This window comes from Macrobrachium nipponense, chromosome 35, assembly GCF_015104395.2.
Source record: "Macrobrachium nipponense isolate FS-2020 chromosome 35, ASM1510439v2, whole genome shotgun sequence".
NCBI lineage: Eukaryota > Metazoa > Arthropoda > Malacostraca > Decapoda > Palaemonidae > Macrobrachium > Macrobrachium nipponense.
The window spans coordinates 53,472,844-53,499,228 of NC_061096.1; the positions used below are offsets into that span (position 1 = coordinate 53,472,844).

The 26,385-nt window shown below is 35.9% G+C and overlaps 1 long non-coding RNA gene across 1 annotated transcript; it reads right to left on the reverse strand.

Annotated features, from left to right (window-relative positions):
• Positions 1-1,296: 1,296 nt before the first annotated feature.
• Positions 1,297-24,526, reverse strand: LOC135208252 (uncharacterized). The gene is made up of 3 exons (XR_010313142.1): positions 24,388-24,526; positions 11,095-11,418; positions 1,297-3,106 (listed from the first exon to the last, which is right to left on the reverse strand). It is a non-coding gene; the product is annotated as an uncharacterized LOC135208252 (long non-coding RNA).
• Between the last annotated feature and the right edge of the window lie 1,859 nt (positions 24,527-26,385).

Genomic DNA, 26,385 nt, shown 5'->3' on the forward strand with positions numbered 1-26,385 from the left:
CAAACCACACATTAAATCTTAAAGGAAACTTAAAACTGTTTATGCTAAACTGAAGAAAAATTACTTGAATCCAACATTAATTTGTTGCCAAGAATTAGATAAGCAATGCATTTCATAGGAAGTTGTTTGGCCTTGGAGGTTGGACATTTCGAAGCAAAAGAGTTTCAAAAGCGATCCATTTCACAGACGTTTTACGTGTGAGGACCAAGAATGAATGTAATATGCCGTATTTGTTAAATGTTTCATTTTCTTTAGATTATTAATTTATATATTCAGAGTTTAATCTAGGTAGGAGGTTAAGATTAGTCATGAAAATCTTTTATATAAATCGACTGCAGTTTAGTTTCGGAGAAAAGTTTGATGGAATAATTGCTAACTATTTTTTTGGTGTATAATTGGACAAAAGGGAGTTGGATTAGCTGGAGGTAAGTAACTGGTAGATAATCTCTATCTAGGGATACTGAAGATGATAACTCGTTGGATTTGTTGGGTGATAAACGACAGTTAATAGATCATGCGGTATTTGCATCTGGAGATTTGCTTGGTTACTGTCCACAGATTAGTAAATTCAAACGTCATGGAGTACAAATGCCTAAATTAGTTTCAACTTTAACACCTAAGGCCCCGTCCACACGGTCGAGCTTTGTCCGACGTGACGTCAGAAGCGGAGAAACCGCGGGAAAAGTCAAAACTTTACCGCAGTTTCTCCGCTTCTGACGTCACATCGAACAAAGTTTCGGCCGTGTGGACGGGGCCTAACGTTTGTTTTAATTTGTGTTTTATGCATTTCGTAGTCTAGTGGTCTATTTTTGCTGTGTTGTAAGATTTGGTTAATCTTTGGAGCAAGTAATGATCGGTCTATCTGGCAAATGATCAGTACTGACTTAAATGGACAATATTATTTATTGGTTGCAGCCTTTTGCTAGTTTGTGGGAACTGAAAGAAAGGTTTTTTGTTAGAATTGCAGATATTCATGATTTATATTGTCCTCGAATACTTATTTGGATTAAACGTTAAAAAACGAGACTTCGGCTTTTCATAAGGTTTTATTTCATTGTACCTATAGAGTAAATAGTTTGTCCACTCAATCTGGAGTTCCTCGCTGGACGAGTGTTTTCGCGCTCGGATGCCAATCCGGTGGTTCGAGGTTCTATTCCCGGCTCGGCCAACGCGGAATCAGAGGAATTTATTTCTGGTGATAAATTAATTTCTCGATACAATGTGGTTCGGATCCCACAATAAGCTGTAGGTCCCGTTGCTAGGTGACCAATTGGTTCCTAGCCACGTAAAAATATCTAATCCTTCGGGCCAGCACTAGGAGAGCTGTTGATCAGCTCAGTGGTCTGGTAAAACTAAGATATACTTATTTATTCAAACTGTGATATTTTCAACAAGCACTGGATGGACACTGTTCTTGACTGCAACATTTTTCCCCAATTGCTAAATTTTGGCCATTTTGCTGTCTATGGCAGTTATTTGGTTTCACTGAAAATCTCTAGTCTTGTGTACAATAGGCCCAAAATTCTCATGTCAATGCCTTATTCGGCAGGTAATATCTCCCGCACTAATACAAACAATTACTTTTAATACAAAAAATTTGTTCGGTATTATGCATCTTTTTTTATAGCTAGATTGATATCTACTGTTTCATCCCTTCTCGCACTTTTCAATAAAGTAATTAAATCTATAATATATAAGGCTCCGTATTTACTAAGAATTCATCCCATCCAGTTTAGTAAATTAGGTTCTTGATCAATTTTAATACTTAAAGCTAGTATTTAGAATTTAGTTCAAAACCATTTCTCTTTATTTTCAATTTATTACTTTGAGAGACACTTCTTCGATGCTGCTGCACCAAATTGAGAGGGGAAACTACTTCAATGCTGCACCATAATTGAGAGGGGAGACTTCTTCAGTGCTGCACCATACGGAGAGGGGAGACTACTTCAGTGTTGCACCATATGGAGAGGGGAGACTTCTTCAGTGCTGCACCATATTGGGAGGAGACTTCTTCGGTACAGCAGATGAATGGGAGCGGTTAGATGCTGCATCATAAGGAGACGACGACTTTTGTGATGCACCAGAGTTCTGGTACAATGTCTTCAATGCTCAGCACCAAATTTAGAAGAGACTTTCTTCAATGCTGTCCCAAATTGAGGGGAGAATTTTTCAGCAGCACCAGAATGGGTGATGTATGACTACTTCAATGCACCATATTCAGGGGAAGTTTCTTAAACTTTGAACATGAACGGCAGTCAAAGAAAAATAATACTTTAGTACAACACCACCAGAATGAGAGCTGAGCAATAAAAAACTAAAATTTAAGACTTGTGCTGCAGCATATTGAAAGGAAATGCTGTACCCAATTGTAATGAAAATCCTTCAGTATTGCACAAGTGGTACATTACTGTGACGGAAGATGTTGAGACTTCTTTAATGCTGCATCATACTGAGAGGACTACTTCACTTATTGCAGAAGACTAGTGGTTCAAGATTGTGGTTCGTTACTGAAGAAGTAAAGTGGGACATATAAGACTTCAACAATATATGTTCAGTGCTGCACAATATTCAGTAGATTTCTAAAGCATTGCTCAAGAATGGTGGCCCAAGAGAAAATAAAGTACAGCTCCAGAATAGGAGCCAAAGAAGATCAAGGCCTTCACTGTTCTGAGAGTAGGCTCTTCTGCGTTCCACAGGAATGGTGGTTCCAACGAATACTGAAATACAAATCAGAATGAGAGCTGGGAAGATCCAAGACTTCTTTTCAATGCCATACAATTCTGGGATTCATCATCAATGCTGCACTAATGTAGGATTCTCTTTCCATGCTGCGCTGCACCAATGTGGAATTCTCCTTCCATGCTGCTCTGATGTGGGATGATACTTCTAAAATAGTACACTAAAAAGCACTTCAAGAAAATTTAGTGCTGCTTCAAAACAGCAGCTGGAGAGGATATATGTTATTCAGAGATTTCCTAATCCGCTTTCATTTTTGTTCAGTACTGAAGGGCTGCACTGTATTAAGAGGACACTGAATACAGCATTTTGTAGTATATTAATGAAAACCAAGTCGTCTTGAGAGGATGTACGTATGTTGTGCCGGTATCTGTTGGAAGAAATAATTATTAAAAACGTATTAGCCGACTAAATTAAATTAAACTAAAATATCATTCGTCCTTAACCAACATAAAATGAAAATGGTATTCAAACCTCTGCAGATTCATTTCTACTTTTTACGCTGTTTAAATATGCAGGGGAAACCGTTTTAAAACCTATGCTAGTTAATTCTACCCAATAAGTATATCCAATAAGTAACCTAGCAAAGTTAAAAAAAAAATGTATTTTTCACTAAATACTTTTAATATATACATTTCCATACTTTTAATATATACATTTCTTTCAAAACAAGATGTATATTATTTCATGTACGTATATATGTAAGTGTTTACATAATAAAAATATGGAATGTTAGTCCATATATATAAAAGACTAAAACTAAAGAGGTCAACCAGATTGCTTGCAGGAATGTGATCAGACTAGAGACGCTAAAGATGACGAATACAATAAAAGAAGGCTAAGATAACATGCCGTCACCTGTAGTCATTCAATTGTTTATAAACATTAGTCCAAGCTCCCTGCTTGAGACAACTACCACGACCTATAATTCAAACGGCCTACGTGATCTGTAGCGTGTCTCATTTGATTGTGTGTTCGTATGTAACTATGTCATCTGATAGTATGTTCATATGTTCGAACTACTGTCTGTTCTTTCATAACTTGTAACAGAGATGGTAGACAAGCAGAACAGAGTTAGCTATCGTCATTAGAAGACCTGTATCTCTTTACCTAAGCTTTATCATGTAGAGAGAACAGAAGTAGCCATCATCATTGGCAGAAGCGATCAAGCTATCGTTATTAGAAGACTTGTACAATCATATCTGATCTTCAGCATGTAAAACTTCAGAAGAATATATATATTTTTATACTTCGTGTTTTCTACAAGAACCTCCTCACCATGAGTTTAACACATCGTCGTCATAAACAAGAAGATAATCCCGACTTCGTAAGTGATCTACAAACCCCAAGACACTCCATTGAAGATGGAAGTGCAATACCAACCGACTTAGCGTAAGATTATCGCAAGTCTAACATTACCTCATAGGGCGCCTTATCATACAAGGCACAAGCCCTAAAAGTGGTGGCAAGCGTACCAGAAGGACTCTACAACTTCTCCGAAGATAAAACAGAATAATAAATCATGAAGTCAACGACGACGAAAGCAGCAGATTCTTCAAGCAACCTAGTATCATCGTTTAGTGAGCGACTTCAGAAAACAACAAGAACTTCACCGACGACGAAAAGCAAGAGATTCTTCAAGCAAATTAGTATCATCGTTTAGTGAATAACTTCAAGAAACAAAACCGACGTGTATTTTTCCTACGGCAACGCAAGCTTCGTCTCTCATTAGAATCATTCAAGAAAACATCGTTAGTGAGCGTTTCCGGCACTTCAAGAAACAAACCGAACGCGTCTGCAGCATCGGATCTTTCAAGGGCTCGAATCATCGAAACAACGCGCACGGGGGAAACTGAAGCCAAACCAGGTCATCCGCTAAATAGAGAAGGAGGACCAAGGCCGGTGTCGTTATCGGAACACCGTGACTTCCCACAAAAGCAAGCTAAGTACAATTTTTTATTCATTTGGAGTAACTTTGAGTGTTTCCTTTGCAGGTCGAATTTCGTTATTCCTGTGGCTGAAGTTACGAGACATTCTTAATCTTACTTTTTTACAGAAATTATCTACATCATTGAGATTTCGCTACTGCGAGTTTTTTTATCTTTGAGTGTCTATTTCCAGAAGTTCTACTGAAATATCATAATCATATACTATGTTAATTTTATCATTTTGGGTGATTATTAATCCCTTACGTAACAAATCATATTAAACAGTGAATATGCGTTTACGCAGTGGACGTCTGTATTTATACAGATGCATGGATAGGGTCGTTAAGCACCGTAGTGATTAGAAAACACACAAAAACAAGTGGAACACCCGTACAAATCTAGATACATTAGAGGTAACACTATTTCGGGCCACGACAATAAATGCTCCTTTGCAAAGTCCCGATCGCAGTTTTAGCCTTGAGTTTTTTTAGTTATATAAAATATCGAACCTCAATGACTCAACTTAACTTATAAAATATGGCTGGATTGCAAGGAATAACATGTCTGTAAAAAACTTTCATCAGGCTAAATGCGCTGACCAGGATCCCTCACTATTTCAAATTTTAGCAAAGAATGAAGTACAAACAGTTAATATTGAATACAGTAGAGATAACTTGTCTTAATAGTAATCGCTCAGTTCCTAATAGTTCGTCATTCATTGCTTTATACATAACCAGCAACATAATGCTAAAAACACACAATACGTTGCCGATGGTAATAAAGAGAAGGATCCTAATTATTACAAAAAGAAATAGAAACAGTAGCCCGTTCAGAATCAAACTAGCAAACTCGGTGACTGTGTCACCTAGTCAAGCGGTCAAGGTCAGTCAAAACTGCCGAAGTGTTCAAAGCATAGCAAATTCCACACAATAAGCGACTCTAGCAGAGTGGGGAAAAGCGATGTTGGATCATACATCCCAAATACCTTTTAAAATTAAAAAGGAATTTCCCTATGCATCACACGACAGTATCAAGTAATCAGAGCAGGTTCTAGTAATTTTAATACATTAAGTTATAATAAATACTGGTGATAAGCCCAAACTGTACGCGCCGTAAAAATTAGAATATCTTGTTTTATTCCTTTAGTAAACGTAATATCCTGTATTTACGGACTCACAGTCTGTTGTTCGAACTTCCCTAATGAGAAGTCCGGATAAGAGAGCGCTTACAGATACCTCTATAGTTATAAAATACATTGATCTGTATCTAGTGTAATTGTAAGATCCATCTAGGGGTATACAAAATATTATCTTACATCCTGCAAAAATAAGGCGTGTTTATCAAAGGAAAATCCTATAAACCTTCAAACATATTAAAATCAGTTTGAAAAAAAAAAAAAAAAAAAAAAAAAAAAAAAAGACAATTAATCAAATAATAACTTAATAAAGGAACCATACATTTGTCTCATAAATCGTAACATTGTTCAAATGACCCAACAGAATTCTCCCACAACCGCAGTCGTAGTTTGCACGCAAAATCTCGAGAAGCATGCACCCTCGAATGTCTTGGTGCGTGTAAAAAGACTTTGCTGGGATCTGAAATTTTAATCCTTCCCGACACTCTGAAATATAACGATTTCCGCGAACAAAGCCCTAACCACGGTTGACTAGCAGCAAAAAGTTAATATAGTAATCAAACACCGTTAAAAATTAGTATAATTATTATTATTTAATAATTAATTTAACATTACCGAAACCCAATAAACATTTACAGTAGAGAAATCACGGGATGTAATAAACCGAGTATTAACACTCTTTACACAAAGAAATACATAATATGTCAAATAAACTCATTATAGCGAAAAAATACTAAAATAACTCGTACTCACTTAATGCAGAGAAAACACTTCAGATGGCTAAGTCACGTACATAGAAGAATAATACAAGAGAATCAATACTTTACCCATATTAATAATATGACTTTGCACTCTTTCGTCATATTAGTTAGTATATTCCACTTATTGTCACTACAATTCCAGGAGACACACTGATACGTACGAAACTAAGTAGCCAAGTAAACTTTTGAAAGGATCAAAATAACAGGACTTTACACTACACTTTATCGAAAACCAAGGAGGATAAATACAAAAACATCACACTTCCTGATCCAACCTACACCGCCATCTATTGGTTGATCATCGCATCTCAAGCAAAAACAAATACAAATAAATAAAGTTGTAACAACCAGCATGGACTTACTTAAAGGCTTTTACCTGATACCATTACCTAAGTGATTGTACCTCATATACCGTTTTCAGCACGCTCAGGGGACATTATCAATTTTTACGTATGCCTCCGGCTTACGTTGCGCCCCAATTACAATAGTATAGTGTTTGGAGACTTTTAGGGGATAACCTACATGCCTATATGGATGATCTTGTAATCCTTTCTAATACCTTAGAAGTACATTCACATAAAGTAGAGCTAGTGCTACAGAGACAAAGACAAATAATCTCAGAGTAAAATATCTAAATGTGAGTTTTTTAAAACCGAACATGTTTATCTAGGTTTTATGTGTCTAGTCAAGGTCTTAAAGTGTTCCATGGTAAGGTGTCGGCTATTCATAACTTTCCGGTACCTATTAACGTAAAAGGGGGATACAGCACTTTGGCGCTGTAGTGGGTATTACAATCGTATGTAAATATGTAACTCTTTCATCATGTCAGCTCCTTTAACAGATCTTACGAAGAAGAGCGTAGATTTATTATGGTCTAAAAAGTATCAACAGGCGTTCGATACCTTAAAAGCGGAATAATGCAGCTCACCTAACTTAAAAATCCCTGATTTAAATAAGGAATTTTTTTTTTATTGCAACAGACGCCTCAGGCCAAGGGGTAAGAGGGGTACTACTTCAGTAATATGATGAACAGTTCTTTCCTATAGCTTTTTATTCAGGTAAACTAAAGCCCTCTGAAAGTAAATATGCAGTAATAGGCAAGGAAGGGCTAGGTATCGTTAACTCACTAGTACGCTTTAAGTTCATAATCTATGGCTATCCTGATAAAGTCCTTACTGAACATGAGTCCTTTACCGAGTTTTTCAAAGGCTTTAATCACAGTCCAAAAGGAACTCGGTGACAAATGATCATTCAGGTCTTTGGAGCCAAGATAAGGTATCTACCTGGGAAAGCAAATATCATAGCTGACGCATTATCCCGCAATCCCGCACCATACAGCAAAGAACCATTAATTGGACTAAAAGATATAGAAACATCCGTGCCTATTGTTAAAACCGTATCTAAACAAGAAAATTCCTTAACCCAAGAGATCGCGAGCATTGAATATCTGGGTTGGAGCGCAGAACTGTTACAAACTGAACAAAGCAAGTGTCAACAGCGATAAGCAAAACAATAAACACCAAACAATAAACACTTCGAACGGAAACAGGGTCAGCGGCTAAGCAAAAACAATAAACACTTCGAGCAGAAACCCTAAAGCAAAAGTATATTTAAAGTATGTGTATCAGAATAATGTAATCAAATGTAATATTATATGTAGGTCCGTGACGAGGAAAACCCGAAGAACACAGCAGATGACTAACGACCAGGTAGTAGTAATAATCTTTTTCATACCAATCGTCATAAACTGGTTGCATTCCGTCATCCAGGTTTCCCTACTATGTCACAGAAAGCCAAATCACTGTTTTACTGGCCTACAATGCTTACAGATATAAAAAGCACATAACTGATTGTAACACGTGTCATGAAAACAAGGGACACACTAAGACACCTGTCAGTTAAGGGCCTATCCTGTGCCAAATCAATCCTTGAAAGAATATACGTAGAATTAACAGAATTACGAGTCTGACAGAGGGAATAAACACTTCTTAGTGTTAATAGTTCCTTGACACGTTATATAGAATTAATAGCACTAAAAACAAACACCGCAATTGAGTGCGTTAGGAATATTTATGAGTGCTAAATCAGTAAACATGGAATTCAACACATAATAATAATCTGACTCGGGTGGTGTAAATCAATAATCTCCTTAACTCGTGTGAATTCCTTTCCATTAAGAAAACCAATAATATATTTTATCACCCAGAGTCAATCGGTTTGGTAGAATAACGGATAATTAAATAGGAAGTGTCAATGTCTTACGAGTTACAACTCGTGATATTGGATCCGAACTGGATTATAGCGGTTCTCGCGGTTTTAAATACCTTTATCATTTATATCTTGTATCTATAGAATTGATGCCGCAAGTAGCCATATACGGTACGCCGCTAGAACACTTTTCCACATATTCAAGCCAACCATTAATTTATCAAATATATAAAAAAATATATAAATATAAAAAAATAAAATAAATATGGATATAAGTGGAGTCAATATAATACACTCCGTAAGAAGTCGGAAGGGTTACAAATTATAATATATAGTGAAAAGTAATAGCTAAGCGTAAGAATATTCATTTATTTCTTGATAACTGGTATAATTAGTTTTTTGCTAGGCTATAAGTAAAATAAGCTAACTATAAGTAAAATTAGACAAATTTAAGTATCATTGAATTTTATCAGGAACTAAAAGGCACCGACAATCACACAATCTGAAACGAAGAGCTATATAAATTTTACATTAAATATTATCGGGGACGGACGAAAACTCCTAATTTACATTGAATGTTATCGGGAATGAAAAACCACTCAATTACCTTTAATCTTATCGGGAAGAAAATGCCATAAACTATATCGTCTTATCGGGGAAGTTAAAGCAATGAATTAACCTATCAATCCGTAAAATAAACGCTCTTGAATAGCAGAAGAAAAGCTTACCTCAACTGATGACGTCACTCGAGTCCAAACAAAGAACAGGCGGTACCAATAGTAATAACTCCCTTTGTAAGTACCATACTCTCTTAACATTACATCAGAACTGTACTTCAGTACTAGCACACCATTGCAGTTTTGCAAACGCTTGCAACATTTGAGATATATTAGTACCCCATGTAATGACTAACCCTTGATAAAAATTATTCCTTGCTCGCCTGTAAAGTATCATTGCATTAATTTTGACCACTAACCCCAACTCCCACTCCATGTGCGTCTGAAGCATTACAATATTACTAAACCAGTAATAATCAATACAACAGACAAGGGCAACAACCTCATAACTGTTATACCATGCACCTGCTAAAAGGCTTACTCGCTGGATAACAGGTGGTGCCTCTTGAAGTCCAAATAATTGGAAATCTACGAATACTATTGCCAAAAGTTGCCAAACAAATTAAGTGTTCAACATTGGATAACTTATTTCGACGCTCAGCCGATTGGTAAATTCAATACATTCTTATTTCGCAAATATACTACCCCTAAACGTACCCTTTTTTCCATACACAATTATGCTAATAGGAGACATGTACGAATAATAATACTGAATACACTCTCACCCTCCACCGGTATGGACCAGTCATATCATTCCTTTAATAAAATAATTTTCATGACTCGGCGACAGGTAGGTCATTAACTTGTTATTGATGTTATAACCTTTATTAACCAAAGAAACAGGGAATCCAATTTATGAAAATAGAAATTCAGTGACAACTGACCAAAAAAAAAGAAACTTTCTATTTGACCCAACTCGTTTCTGAAGACGATCAGCACCCCTATTAGTCAATAACCGTTTAAAATATCACCGGCTTTCAATAGCGGGCTGTAAATCAACTCGACCCAGTTCATTTTGTAGCTATCAGGTTAGTTCTAGAACTATCTTAATAGGAAAAAGTATTTAGGGCAGGTTTTTTAATACCAAGGATTCTTACGCTAGCATAGAGAAGTGTCAATTTATACCCATACGTGACAAATACCACGCCTACTTATATAGACTAAATACTCTTTAGAAGAGGTGGGGGGGTGAGGGGAAAGGGCCCTGTGGGGGAGTTGTGGGAGGGGGCCTAAGGGAGAAGGAAACAAAAATAATCGGTACGTTTAAACACGACAGTCAAAGTCATTCAGGATTTTTCATATGGTTGCAAATAGTTGCATTTATTTTTAACGTGTAGTGGTCTTAAAAATAATTTTTTTTTGCGCCTGGACAAGTAGTAGTACTAAGGATTGCTTAGAAACAAAATTACTTTGAGATTATGTTATCAATTCAATTGCGCAGTTATAATTTCTTATAAGCTACATCCCCAAGTTCTACGTACAAAATTTAACAATGTATAAGTGGCTTGTAAACTCGTGTTAATTTACCAAAAACCAAATTCGAAAGATTCGAGTGGGTCAATTCTTTAATCTGGTACCGCGAGCGGTAGGCTGTATTATATGAAATTCAGGCAATAAAACCAACTATTTGCCAACCACCAAACCACAGGTGAGACTGTGCCCATTAAATAATTATTAGGCTTGATAAAGACTCATGTTTAAGGACCTACCTTACTCTGGGCACTTCTCGAGAATCAAATTTGGCATCCACTGATACGCGAGGGAGGATGCTGAAGTTGTTCGACTCTCCGATGGAAGGATTAAAGGAATGTTTCACTTGTCATCCTTTAGTACGAACAGCACCTCCTGTAACTCCTGAAGATATCAAGGAAGCTTTCCATTGTGGAGATAGGGGCGGGGGACATCTGACAGTCGAGTGACAGTACCAATATGGAAGGAGACCTGCGAACCCTTGAAGTGACGAGAGGTGAATGGGCAACGCCTATCGGCCTAACTGACTTCACGAGGTTGTTGTGATGGAACAATCTCTGCATCTGCAAAGAGCACAAAATTAGACCCAGTAGCATGAAGGAACAACTTGCTATAAAACCGTCCACGACTAAAATACCAACAACAGTCATATCTGATACGGCACTCACAAAAATTTAACAAAACCAAAGCAAGTATAATATAAAAATATAACCAAAGAATGCTTCAGCGACAGTGAAGTCCTATAATTCATAGCAGCTACTGAGTTCTGTAGTGGACTCGTGGAGCCTCGGCCAAGCGGATGGTGGGACTAGCCCATCTTCTCCCTAACCAAGCTTGCACTTTTTCTCCCCTCATCCTACACTTTTTACTCCTCCCATACTACACATTACACCACCCACCTCCCCGTCCACCTCACCGCACTTCCATTACATATTTATAACCCCTACCACCCGACATACTTATCGATACCTTGTTAAGAACTTCAACTATGCTCTGAATGGTAACTTCTAATTACGCTATCTGCATACCCTGCAGAAGCAAATACCCGTAGTTGACTGCATACAAAAAACCTTACAATATTTGTAATCAAATACCAAAATTTAAAAAAAATTGACAAGCCCCTAGAACGCATGGTGTGATAAGGGAAGAGATAGGGGTGTTTTAGAAGACCACATTTCCAAAACCAAGCTTTCACATGAAGGCTATTAAGTACTTGCATCCAAATACATTGCTACGTTTTACACTTCACAGTTGCAAAATTATCTACCGATAATCAAACACTTTAAAGATTAATTACGCACTTTTTTTCAGGCTGACTTCGGAAAACTGGAAGGCATTAAACTATGAGCTACATTAAGAAAAACATGCACAAAGTTTCTAACACCGAACATTGTGTAAAATAAAACCACCATTAATTAGTCGTTACTTAGCAAACTGAACTTGCCCAAACACTCAACTTTCTACTATGATAAACGTTAACCTCCTATTCTGCATAGCGAGTTCCAAATAGAGGGACTGCAACGGAATTCTTCTACTGAAGTTCAGCCCAAGTCTCGTTACATTACAAAGTATTTAAATCACTTTCATCCGCTTTTTCTAGGTTCTACAGCAAGTATCCACTTGCCATGGGGAAATATTCTAGTCTGGAACAAGGCCAATACAGTAGAGGTCAGACGGACCTTACCTTACCTTACAGACCTTACATCTTGTTCGGGTTGCCCCAGGTCCCTCAGTGTGAGGCACCTCTAATGTCTACCAGAGAGTTGCTAGTACATCTTCCGGTATATTTTGCATCTTCCAATCTTGGATGGTCTGGGATGCAGTTTAGATATTTGTCGAGCTTATTCTTAAACACATCTACGCTCACTCCTGATATATTCCTCAGATGAGCTGGCAACGCATTGAATAGACGCTGCATTATCGATGCTGGTGCGTAGTGGATTAATGTCCTGTGTGCTTTCCTTATTTTTCCTGGTATAGTTTTGGGCACTATTAATCTACCTCTGCTTGCTCTTTCTGATATTTTTAGTTCCATGATATTTTCTGCTATTCCTTCTATCTGTTTCCATGCCTGAATTATCATGTAGCGTTCTCTTCTCCTTTCTAGACTATATAATTTTAAGAATTGTAGTCTTTCCCAGTAGTCTAGGTCCTTAACTTCTTCTATTCTAGCTGTAAAGGACCTTTGTACACTCTCTATTTGTGCAATATCCTTTTGATAGTGTGGGTACCATATCATATTGCAATATTCAAGTGGACTACGAACATATGTTTTATAAAGCATAATCATGTGTTCAGCTTTTCTTGTTTTGAAGTGCCGTAACAACATTCCCATTTTTGCTTTACATTTTGCCAACAGAGTTGCTATTTGATCATTGCATAACATGTTCCTATTCATCATCACACCAAGGTCTTTAACTGCTTCCTTATTTGTGATGGTCTCATTATTAGGTCCCTTATATGCATATAGCTTTCTTTCTCTGTCTCCATAATTTATTGATTCAAATTTATCAGAGTTAAATACCATCCTATTTACCTCTGCCCAATCATATACTTTGTTAAGGTCTCTTTGTAGAGCGTTCCTATCTTCATCACAAGTAATTTCTCTACTTATTCTTGTGTCATCTGCGAAACTACTCACTACCGAATCCTTCACATTATTGTCTATGTCTTCAATCATAATAACAAACAGTATTGCAGCTAACACCGTACCTTGCGGCACACCGGATATTACCTTGACTTCATCCGATTTCTCGTCGTTTGCAATAACTATCTGTTTTCTGTTGTGTAAAAATTCTTTTAACCATCTTCCTACTTTATCCACGATATTGTGTTTTCTAATTTTCTTCGCTAATATATTATGGTCTACTTTATCAAAAGCTTTTGCAAAGTCTAAATAAACCACATCTGTTTCATATCCGCTTTTCATATTTTTGAATATGTTCTCACGGTGGACTAACAGTTGGGTTTGTGTACTTTTTCCGGGTACGAAACCATGTTGTCCTTTATTAAACAAATTATTTTTTATTAAATGTTTCATAATATTTTTCTTCATTACCCTTTCATACACTTTCATAATATGTGATGTTAGACTCACAGGCCTATAATTACTTGCCTCTAGTCTTGATCCACTTTTGAAAGTAGGGGTAATATATGCTAATTTGTGCTCCTCATAAATCTTGCCTGTATCTACACTTTGTCTTAATAATATTGCAAGTGGCTTTGCGATAGAATGAACTACTTTCTTTAACAAAATAGCAGGAATTCCATCAGGCCCTGCAGCAGCTCCATTTTTAATTTCATTAATAGCCTGCACAATATCAGCTTCATTAATATCTCTGTCAGCTAAATATTCACTATTTTCATCCCTTACTTCTATATCATTATCTTCATTATCTATTCTAGGGGTGAATTCTCTCTTATATCGTTCTGCCAGTATGTTGCAAATTTCCTTTTTTTCATTCGTTAATCTCCCTTCAATTCTCAGAGGGCCTATTTCTATTCTTCTTTTATTCATCTTCTTCGCATATGAGTATAATAGCTTGGGGTTTTGCTTGATATTTAATAGGGTTTTTTCTTCCAAGTCCCGTTTTTCATTTTCTTTTGATTGTATAATCTTTTGTTCTGCATTTTCTATCTTACTTTTTAGTTCTATAACTTTCCATGCATTTTTTTCTTTTGCAAGACCTTTTTTCCACTTTCTGATTTTCTGGAACAAGATCCTTCTGTCTCTTGGTATGCATGAATGATGTTTACTTTTCTTCTTCGGTATATATTTTTCCACTATTTTCTCCAATATTTTATATAATATCTCCGTATTTACCCTTATGTCATCACTTACGAAAATGTTATCCCAATCTTTGTTTAATTCTTCATTAATTTCTGACCATTTTATATTTTTACTGTAGAAGTTGTATTTTCCATATCCTTCCCACTTTTTCATTTCTTGCTTATCTCTATTTTCACTTGCTTTGGAATGAACTGTTAATTCTATGACATTATGGTCTGAAATATTCGCATTATAAACTATTATTTCTTTAACATAATTCATCTCGTTCACAAATACTAGGTCTAAAGTATTTTCCTTTCTTGTTGGCAGGTGATTTATTTGTTGAATGTTGTATTCTAGTAGCATATCTAATAGCTTTTCAAATTGCCTCTTATCTTCTGCACTACTATTACTCTCTTTTTTATATGTATAAGTACAACCACAATCTCCTATTCGTTCTTTCCATTCTACGAAAGGAAAGTTGAAGTCACCAGATAGGAGAATAGTCCAGTCCTTGTGATTTCTACATATATCATCCAATTTTTCAATTATTAAGTCAAACTCTTTAGTATTAGGAGGTCTATATATTACTATGTTCATCAATTTTTCAGATTCAAATTCTACCGCTATTAGTTCACATTCTGAGTTACTATATTTCTCATATATTTTTCCTTGTTTTTTGTCTTTCCCATATATTGCGGTTCCTCCTTGATTCCTATTTTTTCTATCTGATCTATAAGTTTGGAACCCTTTTATTTGATCATCCTTCCCAGTCTCTTGGGAATACCAGGTTTCACTTATATTCATTATATCTATTTTCTTTTCATTTTGGGTTAGTTCTTCTAAGTACTCTATTTTTCTTTTTGAGTTACTCGTAACTAAACCCTGCGCATTCATCACTATGATGGTTTGCGTGTTTTCTCCTTCATTTAATACTGGTAGTAATAAGGATTTTCCCATGTCTCTTTCCTGTTCTGGTATGTTGTTCTTTTTTCATTTCCAGAAATTCTGACATTAAAAAATCCAACTTTTCCATAATATTTGATCTTCCTTCATCATAATTATTCATTTTGTGTCTGAATCTGCAATTTTCTCCGTTTCTGCAATATCCTCTTGCATAATAAATACAGTTATTATCTCTTGAGTAGAATTTCGGAGCTGATGCTTTGAAATTTTTTGCTGACACCTCTGCATATCTCATTGGTGGTTTGCTTTTCTCTTTTACCTGATATTCTTGATTTCTCTCTTTATTTGTTTCTTTCTTATTTTGGATTTTATTACTTGGTTGGTTATTTATTTGATTATGATTCATGGCTACAGGGTGCATATATTTGCATTTTTTGTCGAACTTACATCCTTTTCCTTCTTTTAGGTTTTTACATATTTTTGGATGCAGATCTCTGCAATCATCCCCATATCCATCTAAGTATGCACATTTACCATATATTTCATAGTTTTGACATATCTTAGGATGTTTGTAGTAACATCTTTCTCCAAATCTGCAATTCCCTCTTTTCAAAAGGTTGCAGATTTTGTCTTTCTTGTCTATATTTTCCTCTTTCCCGTCATTGTATAGATCTGGGTAGAGCCTCTTCGGGATTTGCTTTTCTGTTGTCATATCGTAATTTATTTCTTCGTAGGTATGCTGCTTTATTGCCTCATATGTAGTATCAATGAGTATCTCTGCATCCATACTTTTATCTTGTTCTTTGTTTTCCTTATTTTTTTCTGTCATTTCATTTTTGTTTACTTCTCTTCCGTTTTCCTCTTCTTCTTTTTCTTCTTCTTCTTCCTCTTCCTCTTCTTCTTCATCCTCAACTATTTGTACATTCAATCTTGATTTAATAACATTGTCTATCCATGATAGACATGTTGAACAAAAAATTTTTGTATCTTTTCTCAAATCTTGTATTCCTCTGGGAGAAGAGATTATCGGTTACTCACCTTCAAGAGTGGACCACAATTCACACCACACCGACACAGCATTCCCACCTGACCCTTTTAAGTGACCCGTGGCCGAAAACCACAACTTAGGGTCTTTCTGGAGATGTGGCCCACGAAATTTGTCTCGGCCGTTTCTCTCCGACTGACCTGTACTATATTGGCCTTGGTCTGGAAGTAGTACATAATACCACGTCACAAAAATCTGTTACATACTTGCGGATAATCCAAAATACAAAGACCTAGCTGTGGCAAATTGTAAAAAAACATCAGCAAAAACCATAAAATTTAGAGCGTTAAAAATTAATGACATTTGTCAACATTGTGTGCTGTACTTTTAAATTAGTCCGAGCTAAAATAGATAAGAGTAAATCTCACTAGTGTAGCAAGCCAATGTCAACTTTACGAAAATACTAGTTCAACAAAACATAGCACCCACGTGATGGTTAAGTTTCTTGGTGAAACAAAAAGTATAGGAGAATTGCGCAGAAATACACGCTATATTAGTAAAGCTCTTCCTCTGGGATATTAATAGTTTCTTACAATTCTTACTTAGTAATGGCTTCAACTAAAATACCATCTATACTGTCCTCATTCACTTTTCAACACTTCTTGCACATTACCTTTCCCTACCCAAAGCTTACCTGGAAAACAATGCATTGAAATTTGCTGTGCGGTTTCTGCAAACCACGTACTTCTAATTCCCATACCCCTAGAAGATCTAAAAACCAAAGAAAAAAAGGCCAGACCATTAATAGTACCCTTCACTATCTTACATACTGTGAACAGGTGCCAAGGACATTTGCCCTCGTGCTAGCAGGAGGACCTATGCCCTATCACACAAACTAAGTTAGGTGGAAAAAACATCTTTTATACAGACCAAAAAAGTCTGTGTAAATTGTACCCTAAGAAACCATTTACCACCAGAACTTTATACTTATGTAGACTGTAGACTGCTTCTGTGGTTACAAAACTATCCACAACTTCTTGGTAAGAAACAGAAAATTCATTTCACCAACACCATTGAACATACCGTAAAACTTCATGATTCCCATTGCCCTTGAACAGGGTATAGGTCACGAAAGCCAGACGAGACTTGGTATCAACAGAAAATTCTTAAGTTTGTCACAAACCAGCAGCACTTACCAAGACCTACAGATTCTCTTCCAGGCATCTATGAAGCCGCTTAATAGCCAACGTTATCCAAGGTAAACTCATAATTACAACCTAGTCAAATTTACCAAAAGCTAAAATGAATACTGATCAAGGGAAACTATTGCCAGCTAGCATAACATATTCAAAATCAATTTCACACAAATGCAACCTACATAGTTTGACAAGTTGATAATTAAAACACCCTTTAATTATACTTTAAATCAAACAAAAGTCACTACGTAACTATTGGAAAAGCATATGCAGTACTCTAAGAATGCTATTCATATTAATCAGTAATTTTCTTAAGTCTTCAATCAGCCTTTTGTACTGTTGACCTACCACGCTCCAATGTTCGTTAAATATCAGCCTCGATGCAGCCTCCAAGTTGCCTTCTTACGAACCGTAAGATGCGAGATTAAACTAAGTCAAATGACAAAAGGTTATGTTACCCCCTTTCCACCGTCCCCTCTAAGCTTTCCGTTGGGGGGGGGTGGTTGTAATTTGTAGTATGGGAGGAGTAAAAAGTGTAGGATGAGGGGAGTGGTTAAAAAAGTGCATGCTCCACTACAGAACTCAGTAGCATGAAGGAAATCAGTAGCATGAAGGAAATCTTAACTCATTACCAAATATAGCTTAAGTATAAATTGTTCAGTCATGGAGATTGGAACCAACAGCTTTCCATTTTTTTTTTTTTTTTTTTTGCACATCCTATTAGGTATGGTGGAAAAAATGGGCTCTACCTTTTAGTAATTTTGCACCCTATACTAACCTGGTGTTTCTACACCAATTCACCTAGACACTTGTCTTAAGGATAAGACGTACAGCCAGCAACAAAACCGGCGTCGCCCCGCCAAACCTGGCTTGGAAAGATCATGCCCTTCTTTCCCTGAATGGTGGCCCACGTTCAAACAACCAGTACATAGTTAGAATGGTTCGAATGGGAGGAGGAGGGAAATTACGGTAATCGGGCAAAGAAATGCAGTAATGAATGAAATATATTTGGACCAAGAGATAAGAAATGAGAGAGAGAGAGAGAGAGAGAGAGAGAGAGAGACTGAGCTTTTATTCCTGTTTAGTTATTAATCTGATGAATATATTTGAGATCTTCTGCTTTAAGAAATGTTATCGTATATATTTTGGAAAATAATAATTATGAAATCTTATCACATTGTATTGTAAATTGTTATATTATTGGAAATGACTATTCATATTAATATTATTCAGACGGAAATGTCCTTCTTTTTCATTATCCCAAAGCAGCTGTATTCTCTCTCTCTCTATTTTTGCACGTTTGACGGCAATGATGCCTCACTGTTGGGGTGTCATCACAGGGCCAAATCATTGCAGAAGGGTTTTGTTTAAACAGCAGCGAGCGCCTTCCCTCTGCTCATTGGCACTGCTCACCATAACAACACTTCTTACAATTCCTTGAAACAGGTTTCCATTTGTAGTTCGTCTTCCGGAGGATCCCTCAAATGAATATTGACAATTTCACCTTGCACAAAATCGGTTTATTGATGATCTTCTAATAGCTTCTTTCTCATTTTGCTTGATCTTCTTTTGTCTCTTAAGGCTAAGGCTTCACTGCCAGTCCTGGAATTGAAGATGTCTATGGTTCGTGCCCGTCGGCCGGCAATTCTATTATTGCTGAATAAATTCCCCTTCGGTTAAACATATATGAAAATATATTAATTCGGAGGTAGAGCGAATTAGATAAAGGACCTTTGTAGCTCGATATATGTATATGAGTCACGGTAATGTGATATGACTATATATATATATATATATATATATATATATATATATATATATATATATATATATATATATATATATATATATATAAATATATATAAATAAATATAAATATATATATATAAATATATATAAATATATATATAAATATATATATATATATATATATATATATATATTATATATATATATATATATATATATATATATATATATATATATAAAGGTATAAGCCACGAAGGAAAAATAAACGACGTTGTTTCTGCAAGATCTTTCGACTTGAACGTCCTTTAATCAGCAGACAAACTGACTTACATGAGAAATTGAGGGTACAGGAAAGGTTGCATAACTGACAGAAAGAGATTATAAGGAGATTAGTACCTAGAATCCGACACACCTTGGGAATGAGTTACCTTTCCAAACATGCATAAACATGGGTACAATTTAAGAACAAAAAGATTAAGTCCAACTGCTCAGACACAGGGACAAGACAATTAAAGGGGAACATGCATCAAAACTATCAGTTTTGATGTATGTTCTCTTTTTACTAAAGTCCCTATAGACTATTTTAGAATATCTTAGTAATGAACTAACTTGGCATGAATTACCTCTACCTGTAAGTCACATTATTTCACTCACTAGGTTGTTCATTTGTGATTGTAAGATTTTATTCAATAATGAATTTTATTAACAAACATTTGGCATGGCAACGGGCAACCCTTTATCACCACTCCTCTCAAACTTGTACATGGAATTCTTTGAAAAACGCTCCTTACCTAACATTTATATTCCTGTAAAGTGGTATAGATATGTTGATGATATTTTAGCTGTTCTGCCTGTGGTATGGTTGTAAATGATTTACTCTTTAAATTAAATAACCAGGTACCATCGATTAAGTTTACTCTAGAATTGGAAAAAGACAATTGCCTCCCTTTCTTAGATGTTTAGATACATAGAGAAACATTTCAATGTAAATTCAGTATTTATAGGAAACCAACCAACAAGTTAACTTATGTGCATTTCTATTCAGGCCACCATCTTAACATCAAAATATCAATTTTTTTCTTCTATGATTTTACGAGCATTGCACATTGTCAGTCCCCAATATTTGGATCAAGAAATTGAATACATAAGAAAAATAGGGAAAGATTTATGTTATCCTTCACATATACTAGATATTTGTTATAAAGCCCACAAAGTTTTATAGTGTAAGTAACACGGAGAAAGAAAATTATATGAACATTCTCAGTTTGCCTTATTTTAGTGGATTTGAAACCATTAAATCATTGTTAAAAGCCTTTAAGGTCAACCTTGTTTTTTCCTATAACACACTAAAAGTTATGTTAATAAAAAATGGCCCCAGGGAAAGCAACAACATATATAAAATTTCATGTATGGACTGCCCCCCTTTTTATCTCTGACAGTCGAGCAAGGGCTTAGAAGTAAGATTAAAAAAGCATAAATATTCTGTCAAAACTGGGCAAACATCTAATGCAATATTCATTCATTTAAGTGAAAACAACCACCAGATAAATTGGATTGGTAGTTCAGTAATTGCAAGATCAAAAGAGGTCTTATCACGAAATCTTTTAGAATCTGCCAAATTACAACTTACTTCCCATTGTAATTTTAATATTAGTTGTGGCCTGTTTCATTTAGACCCTTGTATTTGTAACATGTTTAAGAATGACCTCAAAGATATAATGACAGACTTAAATACAAATTAGTTGCCTTAAGAGATATTTTCTTTGTACATGTATATTTAATATGCTTTGTGACTAAGTTTTGTTTACCAAAGATCTGATTGTGGTTCAGCTGTCGCCCTGTATAATCCTTTAATTGTCTTGTCCCTGTGTCTGAACAGTTGGACTTAATCTTTTTGTTCTTAAATTGTACCCATGTTTATGCTTGTTTGGAAAGGTTACTCATTCTCCAGGTGTGTCGGATTCTAGGTACTAATCTCCTTATAATCCCTATCTGTCAAGTATACGACCTTTCCTGTACCCTCAATTTCTCATGTAAGTCAGTTTATCTGCTGAGTAAAGGACGTTAAAGTCGAAAGATCTTGTAGAAACTCGGTTATTTATTTTTCGTTCGTGGGTTATACCTTTATAAATGGATTTATCACGTTCCAAACTTTCGTGATTCAGTTTATATATATATAATATATTATATATATAGATATTATCTATATATATATATATATATATACTATATATATATATATATATATATATATATATATATATATGTGTGTGTGTATCTGATCATAATACTGATTCATGTGTATACATTAAGCTACAAATGTTCTTTAATATCATATCTAATTCGCTCTACCTCTGAATTAATATATTTTTGCATATGTTAACTGAAAGGGAATTTTTAGTTGGTAATAATTTCGTCGGCTCCCGAGCGCGAACCTACTTAGGAACCCAGAAATCAGGACGTCCAGTGAAGCGCCTTTAACCACACAGCTACCACGAGAGGCTATAAGTTAACGCCGCCTCTCACCTATTCGTTGTTTTGGAGTCGGTATCAACCACCCTCGACCTTGACAACTCCAAAACAACAACGAATCCCTGGGCGCGACAGGGATTTGTAGGTGAGAGGCGGCTCTAACTCATATCCTCTCGTGGTAGCTGTGTGGTTAAAGGCGCTTCACTGTATGTCCTGATTTCTGGATTCCAAGGTTCGTGCCCGGGAGCCGACGAAATTATTAACAACTAAGAATTGTTCATCAGTTAACATATATTACATATAGCTAAGACGTGACCGATCTGCCCAGGTCTAAAGACGTCACCCAATAATTTGAGACACTAAATAATATGTTAATAGTATACGGTTTTGCAACACCTGCATCCTTTATACCCTACCATCATTATATCAATTCACCGATTCACACATTCACTTCATTTCATTTCACATAATTTATTTTCACCAAAAGTTTCAGAAACAATATAATAGATAAATATAATATGAGAAATATAGCAAATCAAAATACTTTCTATAAGTAGCCTAGATGGTTGCTAGGGGCGGAGCCAAGGGGCACATCACACTCAAATACTGGTAACTCAACTAAGTTATGCCATAAATGCAAATCCTGTAGTACTAGAGTAACATATCCAGTAATGAGTTCTTAGCATAGATTAATTAATAAAATAATACCCTTGCAAAATTGATGCTTTGATGGCTCACACAACCTACGGCTATAAAATCTGGTGTGTAACATCTTTGTGACTAGATTCGCATATTATTGGTAATACAGGTAATTATAGTCCATTCAATCTAGAGCAAAAAGAGATGCAGCCAAGCACAAGTTGGTAGAGTAGGGATTTACGGTTTGTGATCCTTGGCCACATCCAAATAACATGAAACGTTTACCATTATTTAAATAGTGGATCCAGGTGATTTAAGATGGAGGACAGAACGGCAAATGGAGAGAGAGAGAGAGAGAGAGAGAGAATACAGCTTATGGGATAGTGAAAAAGAAGGATATTTCGGTCTGAATAATATTAATAAAAATATTCAGTTCCAACAATACTTAAGGCTTTTATAACATAGAAAATATGATAACGATTTAAAACAATACTATAAGATAAGATTTCATAATTATTTTTTTTTAAAATACACGATAACATATTTCTTAAAGCAGAAGGTCTCAAATATATCATATCCATCAGATTAATAACTAAAAGGAATAAAAGCGTGCTCTCTCTCTCTCTCTTCTCTTTTCCCCTCTATCTTCTCTTCTCTCCATCTCTCTCTCTCTCTTCTCGTCTCTTCTCTCTCTCTTTTCTTTTTTTTCCCTCATCCTCCCATTCGAACCATTTTACCTATGTACTGGTTGTTTGAACGAAGGCCACCATTCAGGGCAATAAGGGCATGATCTCTCAGAGCCAGGTTTAGCGGGGCGACGCCGGTTTTGTTGCTGGCTGTACAGTAAGAGCTAATTTGAATCCCTAAATTTTATAACTTTTAAAAAGTGACAATTCGGAAAAAAATACCAAAATTTTGGTCTAACAGTATTCAATGTTTTTTCTCATTTAACAGTTCGCGACATTTACTGCTGAAATCATCTTGACTTGCACCAAAACTTCTATAATTCGACAGACAGGAAATGATACAGTCTTTACAAATACCTTACCGAACACAGTTAAATAACGTTGTTAGAAGACAACCAAAAACATGCAGTCGCTACAGTCGGCTGACAAAAGGCTCATGATATGACAATTACGACGTAGTCGGCTAACTATGAAGTCATTTTCCTCTACTATGCCAATTACGAGCTGTACAGCCAACCACATACGGGGCTTATCCTCAAAATGCTGCCTGTAATTCTGCAGGACAAATATTTGAACTTTCGTATTTACCTCTATGTTCAGTGTATCACGATATTCACTCCCAAAAATTGTTCCTAAAAAACAAAACAATTGCAAATTTACAATAACAGCAATCATCTATGTTTCATCCTTGCAGACCAAATAGTATTTAAGAAAATCATACAAAGTAGGGCACCGTACATAAAACTAATAAGCCACTTATCGCAGTCGTTTATCAAAGGCCTCATTTCAAGTATCAAAATGTGGCACAAATCTTGAATGGTGCCAAATAAACTATATGACTTTCAATTACCTTATATTGAAAACACTTTATTTATTCAGTGACGGCTACGAATACTCAAGTTTCTAGAAAAATTACTTGAAATGGTATTTTGGATACAGACACATTAACGCTGCCGAAATAAATTATAGCCCCTCCAAAAGGCGTAGCCTATCCAACAAGATATGATTTGGCAAGAGAAATCGAGGTAATTTCGTAATAGTTAAAGGTTGTCATTCCATACGGCAAACTTGCATCATTTAACCAGAATCTGATTAACATTAACACCATCACTCGAACTTGTCACACATACCTGTTAACAACATCGCAGACGCAAACTTGACTTAAGTTGAAGACTTGAAGTACCAAACCGTTTGACTATGGAAACCATAGCCGAGGCTCTTTCTCTTCAACGACCTCCAGCCAATCACAGCAGTCCATGCCGTTTCTTTCCGGGGAAAGAGGCGAAAACGGCCCTGATTGGCTAGAAGAAAAGGCAAGGAATCATAAAATACAATCTTACTCTAGGCACAAGTGACGTCATACTATACCGTGGTGACATCTCTTGTTAACAAAATAGATAAAAAGAAGGGTTTGTATTCTTAAGAAAAAAGGGGATACGTAAGCAGAGGGTTGTCTGAGTACATATTTCGACTTACATGAGATTAAAGAAATATATATATAATTGGAAAATTAAAGCACACGTTTTTCTTGAAAATTTCTTCAGCTTTTGACTTTTTTCACCTCACAATACGTTTTAGCTTGGCAAGTAGGGTTAGGGCTAATCAGCATTCTCCCTCTGCAAGCCATAACGCAGTATATCGTTGACTCGTACTTTCTACCATCTGGTGTGCCATGCAGAACACGAGCAGTTATACACAATTTGATGTAGACTATATAGTCAAGCACGTCTACCATCTACATCATTATAAATACACTAAATGGCCAAAATACTAAAGCTACTGGTATTCATAAGTAATAGACAAAGTTCTTTAGAAACAAATGTTCAAAGGATGCCAGTCCAAAATGCTATATATTGTTTTTTAGTTATGATTAGCAGTATTTTGAATATGCCTTTCTGTAGCTGTTTTGTAGCATTGGCATCATCGAAATATCACACTAGAATTCCGAAAATCAGTTGCATATTCACACGAGAAATTGAATGTGGCCTTTTTTTTTTTATGAAAGGGCAATCTTACGTAGATTACTCCCAAAAGATCGAAACCGGATGGGAAATACGGAAAAAATAAACTGTTTCGCATATCTGTTTACAAAGTACTAATGGCAAATTTACTGCATCGTGGTGGTTTCACTAAAAAACCTGAGAGTTTATACTTGACAGAATATTATTGAGCATATTTATGACAATTACGGTGACTGAGGAACTAGGACTATAATGACACCACGAAACCATTAAAGTTTATACAAAAGATATGGACGCACAATGGTATCTTAACAGAATACTTTTCAAATTTAAATATTTATACCTGGTTTATCAGTTAAAATTACGAGTTTGAAGCGTTATTTACACATGCAGTTGCATCTGTTTTATGGGTTGGGAATTTTAATTAGAACACAACAGCTGTTTTTAAAGCCAAGTTTTACCAAGCAAATAGTTTTATATCAATAGACTCTGCGTAGCCTAAGATTTCGATAAAAAATTGTCAGTTACATAGCGTTGAGATATTTATTCCCTGAGTAAGATGAAACTGTATGCACAAATACTGTCTAATTACTCGAGAAGACATCTTATGTAATGCGTCAATGGTATGGACAAACCATGAATTGATGCCTACCGTAGATATGCAGATAAATGAGACAATCAATGTATACAATGAAACTGGAACCCAGTACTACGTGTCGTATCTGAACACGTTGCCAAGTCACGAACATTCATTGGGAATTGTTTTGCCGGAATTTGCACATGGAATCTCATATCAGGGGCACATTATCACATGCAATTCAAAAGAAAAAAAACGACAGGTGGCAAAGACGACGTAACGAACTGTGCATTACTGGGAACATAGCGCAGGATTTGTGTTCTGCACTGAGAAACCAAAACCGTTGCACCTTTGTTCCAACTACTTTTGCGCTTATGGCCAGGCGATACGAGACACAGTAACCAGAGAGCCTATGATACATATTGCAGTTGTTCATACCGTCATTTTGAGGAATCTGACCAACACAGTTCGCTACCATTCTGCTTAGTTACAGAACTTCACAGGAAATTGCCTAAATAATTTCAAAATCGTTGTTAGACGTACCACGTCTACACTGAGCAATCACATTTTCGGCGCAATGCTAGGAACTG